Here is a 5,464-nt window from a genome sequence, read left to right as displayed (position 1 = left end):
AACAATTTTCTTTCAGTTAATGAAGATTTATTTCGATATTATACAGGAAAAACAATTTTGCTGAAATATCACAATTTAGCTAGATAGAACTCCGAAAATAATTTTATTAGATTATTAAAATAATTAAGTAGGAATCTCAAATATAATGAGCTATGTTATAAAAAGTTACGATATTTTAGCAACTTACAGTTTGTCTTCGATCATTTTAACGGTTTGATAAAATTATTTTCAGATTTGTATTTAGCTAAATTTTTAGATATTACATCACAGAATAGTTCTTTCTGTATATTATTAAGCTTACTTGTACCATATGTTTATATATATTTTCAGTATCTTGTACCATATTTAATGCTTACAAAAAAAGAATTGCAATAATAAAGCGAATCAAAATGGTTCTAAAATATCAATAGAACAAAATATCTACTTTCGTTCTATCGACATTTTACAAATTAATAGCTAGAAATATCTCTCTCTCTCTCTCTCTCTCTCTCTCTCTCTCTCTCTCTCTCTCTCTCTCTCTCTCTCTCCGTGTTCTATTGATGGTTATTTCGGTAAAGATTTAATATATTGATAACCTATTGAGATTCTCAAGACTCTCGCAATCCCGGGAGAGCCAACTAGTGTCAAAGTACGGATTTGAATTCGAGGCAAGAAGCATGCGCTTTACGATATGGCCAGAATTATACGGAACAGTGGGTCGCTGACCACCACAGGGCCTAACTCTCTAGTCTCATATCCATATTCAAAGATTCACGCTGCCAAGAATCCCGGGATTCATGCGCTCAAGAATCCTGGAGCTCGTATACATCACGTAAGGTTATTACATACGCTCACGTTAGTCATCTACGTAATATTTTTACGATATTTTTAGAAACTTCATCGTTATTTAAAATAAAGGCATGGCTCTCTCCATACATTAACTTAAATATTCAAGAAATTATTGCAGCAAGAAAACTCGGTATATTTTCGCATACTCTGCATATTTCCCTGGAGTTTCCGGAAAAAAAACTATCATTCAAGATCAAAAGAATTTCTTATTCTAAAATTTTGATTGTTATCAATCCATACATCAGTAGCTTACAAGGACTCGCAAATTTCATCCGTTATGACAATTTACATTCAAACGCGTAAATTTGATATATAAGTTAAATTCGCATAGGTTAAGATGAAGCAAATTTTATTTTCTATACGAATAACTCTGTCATCTATACGTACATGTTTCTGCGGTATGGGGACAGTTTCGTCTTTGCAAGGAGAACACGGTAAAATCCGCGTAATCCTCGTAAGGGCTGAAATAGATTACATACCTACTCCCAAAGGGTCTGAGGAGAACATTGGTTTACGGAAACGGGTTTCCGTTATCGGCATAACGCTGGAGGGTTCGAGCCGCAGGGTTATCTTTCTTACGAGCTTACTGGTCCCTCGGTCCATGCTCTGTGGCCTCATATCGTACCAAATATATTATATATAATGCGCGCATAAGAAAAGTCGCGTAGTCCACGTCAACAAGGATCAGCGAGATAAAAAGATTCGAGACCTTTCAATCGATCTGTCTGACCGTTTTCGGTCACTCATTGAGAAGATCATGTGAAATAATGTGAATATTATTCATCGTTGTAATATCGTTGACTTCGAAAAGACAGAAAATGGGAGATATATTTCCGTGAAAAATTACTTTCACATTGGATATTTAAATATGATTAAATTTGATAAAGTTTTTTTGCAAAATTAAATTATCAATGTTTATCTTCTGTCATAATTCATTGAAAAAAGTGTTATTATGTTACACTGATAATGGAAGGAAAAAAGTATCCTTTTCAGTAATAAATGAAAATTAATATCATCTTTAACAAGTTAAATATTAAACTTATTGTAACAACAATTTTACTTTTGCTGCAAATTGAGTGATAAAGTGCTGTTTAACCATTATTCTATATATTTAATTGAATTTATGAAAAAAAAATAAATATCAGTTAAATTTATGACATCATGAAGACTTTAAATAAAAGAAATATTTTAAATACATTTAATTTTAAAATATGTAATAATATACGTTTTGATATTTTCATATATCAGCACTCGAAGAATATTTTGCGAAACTGTATACTGATGTATATCGAACAGTATAAAAATTCGTAATTCGTGCAATTATAAGGATTTCATGCAATTATAAACACATTGGATCGTCATAAGAACATAAACAGATTTTAAACAGGTAGCATACAAGACCTAAAAGACCTTCCTTTCACGTGAAGCCCCATAATCAGCAACTCCATACGTCGTAAAGGGCAAAGCTTCGTGCAGATATGAGTGGGGCAACTACGTGATAATTAAATTTCGTGGGCGGAAACCGCGAGAGCTTTTTACAACTACGTCGCTTTGCGGTCTTATTATTCGTTAATAAAAAAAAGAAGTTAAAATAATAGCGGAAGCTCTCTTCACTAGCGTGGCAAATGCGCTGCTTTTTCAGTATCTGGATTTAAAATTTGCACTCGCGTCTCAATGATTTCTCTTCTTTAACTGTCGAAAAAAAAGATAATAAGCGTTCTAGCAAAAAATTAACATACGAGCGTGATTTCCTGGAATTCTCTCGCTTTCTGTGATTTTATAGTGATACTCGTTCGTTATAGCATGACGAATAGGAGTGCAAAAATCGCAAGAGACGAGCACGCGTGGCACGATCGATACGCGAAAAATCATCTGAATAATTCGAGACATTTTCGATAAACCAAAAATTGTCACACTGATCGATGGCCAGTATTTAACGACCGCATATATGTTCTATCAAATGCAAAACTTGAAAATATGAGGGCCGCCCAAAGCGCTTCGTTCGTCAGAATTTCCGGATGGGCCGATAATATTCTGGCAGCGTGCGCAACCAGTATCTGCACAAAATTGATAACGTTGGAAGCAGCTCGATGCAATTTATGGAATATAGAAATTATGCAGCGATTTAACGCGATACAGCACGTGAGGAATAGGCCCGTGACTGGCATGATCGAAATAAAAACATTCTGACATCGTATGATTAATAGATTTTTCTATTGTCATACACTGTATATCTCCCGCGTATACTTAATTCTATAAAAACAAATTTATCGTTAAATTTCAATGCAAACTCGATTACCATAGAAAATATAAATCTTTCGATTTTAATCGCAACCCTGCATGAAAAGGACGATTTTGCTGGAGTATATAAAAATTAAACCAGATACAGATCTGAAAATAATTATATATTGGACGAAATTAATTGGATTTGATAAATGCATCCACAGAAGAACGATTTTGCTGAAATATTTAAAAATTTAGCTAGATACACAGATTTAAAAATAATTATCTTTTGACCCTACCAAAATAATTATGTAAAATGTTCAGGTACGATAATACACTGTTAAATTCATAATGTCAAATTGTATCACCAAATTTGAGTTATTTTTAATCATTTCTAGATCGCCATTCCTACTCAAATGTTATTAATTTAATTAAAATGATAGAGTTAAATAATTTAATTAAAGAAAATTGTATTACATTCGACTTAAAAAACAGTTTATTATTTGTTAGTGCATACGTTATTAATATGGATTTACATGTTGACATATACATGGAAGTTAAAAATAACATAACGTTATTTAAAAAAAAAAAAAAAGTATTGCTCTTCTTTAATACCTAACAGTGTAATGCTGCGAAAAGTTTTGACATAATTCTCTCTAGTAGTGTTAAACGTTCGATAAAATTATTCGTCTCTAATATAATTATTTTTAAGTCTATATCTATAACTAAATTTTTAGATGTTTCAGCAAAATAATTCTTTCTGAATGCATTTATCTAATAAATTCAAGTAAACGTTGTAGGTTCTCTTCCAAAGAAGGTCAAATAATACCGCGCTATAATATATATGTAGATGAGTGTCAGACCACGCAAGAGCGATTCCGTAAAGACGTATCAGAACGTACGGAATAAGCGTTTCGGCATTCGAGATATTCACCGCTGCAACGAAACTCATTTCCCGCGGTGCGATGCGTTTAATTCCGGGCGCGGGTGTACGTTCTTGCGACGTTCCGCAGCAAGGCCGGTAACGCGGGCACCCGGGGGCTTGATTTAAAGTCTTGAGTAATATCGGATGGCCTCCAAGGCGGAATTGGACTCCCCGGGTATGCCGGAGTAGATTCCAACGAACCGTCGCGGCACGACGGCACGCTGGCAATGTCTAATCAGTGCCAACTCAATTTCCCGACGCGTCTATTGTCACCCGATTCCAGGCGCGTCTCGACGCCTGGACATGTATTATGGGTGCATAAGCGGTGTTAGTGGCCCATGTGTGGTGCGTGGATGGCCCTTTAGGTCACACTTGCTAACTCGCGTAGTAGATGGATTCGGTGAAACTACTCGTCTCTGCCGAGAAGCATGGCTCGGGTCCCGACAAATTAGCTTTCTGTCAGAAATTCGTTTCAAAACGGTCATATTCGAGGAAAAATGTAGTTATATTGCACACTCTAAAAAATGTCGGTGTGGATTTTAAACTGACACTATAATGATGTTTATCGAAACACCAGAGGCCCCTATCTTGTAACTTTTAATGACAGTAACGATATCGTACTGCTGCTAATGATACATTTGCATTGTTATTGTTTTATACATTATAAATGAATATGTTGCGTAACGATAATATAACAACATCGACAATCATAATACCACCTTCCTAGAAGGAAAGGTGGTATTACGGCTGGTGTAGATATACTGGCTTCTCTTAATATCTCTACTATTAGATAGCAAATTCTAGTGATTACCTGTAAAATTATTTTCTCAATAACTCGCCGTTACATCGCATGACACTAATATGACAATACATAATAGCCAGCATTTATTATAACGCATTTTTCTTTCAAGCATTTCGAAACGTTTAGTAAGATACATTTCAGCATTTTACTACACATCCTAAACTTCAGCGTATTATCTCACGAATTTATGTATATTTGAGTGTGCTGTTTGTTATTTAACCTTTTATTTGATTGTATACATTTCAAATTATGCAAATTTAAACAATAATATTGCAGAGTGAAAATTATATAGACATCGCTGGTATTAAATTCACACCAATATTTTTTAGAGTGCACGCTATATGTGATATTGGAAAATCTATAGCTAATAAAGTGTCATGATATATATAAAACTCTGTACGGCAAATACATATAATTGATAGACAGAATTGAGAGAAACTTTCTTTTATAGATAATACAATTTAAAAATCTCCGTAGATAATAACATTAATGTTTTAATAATTATTACAATCTCTTGGATGGAGAAATGAGAATAAATCTATAAAATTACATATAATGAAAGAATATCTAGGTCGTTTCTGTACTAATTATATAAAAAAACTACAATTCTGTTCTAAAATGCAAATGACTTCAAGCAATACATGACATAATCAACCTACTAATTCTTAAAAGTGTAGATTTCCGCG

This window comes from Cyphomyrmex costatus, unplaced genomic scaffold (genome assembly GCF_001594065.2).
Source record: "Cyphomyrmex costatus isolate MS0001 unplaced genomic scaffold, Ccosl1.0 scaffold26, whole genome shotgun sequence".
NCBI lineage: Eukaryota > Metazoa > Arthropoda > Insecta > Hymenoptera > Formicidae > Cyphomyrmex > Cyphomyrmex costatus.
The sequence above is the reverse complement of the archived record's forward strand: the minus strand, read 5'-3'. Positions refer to the sequence as shown.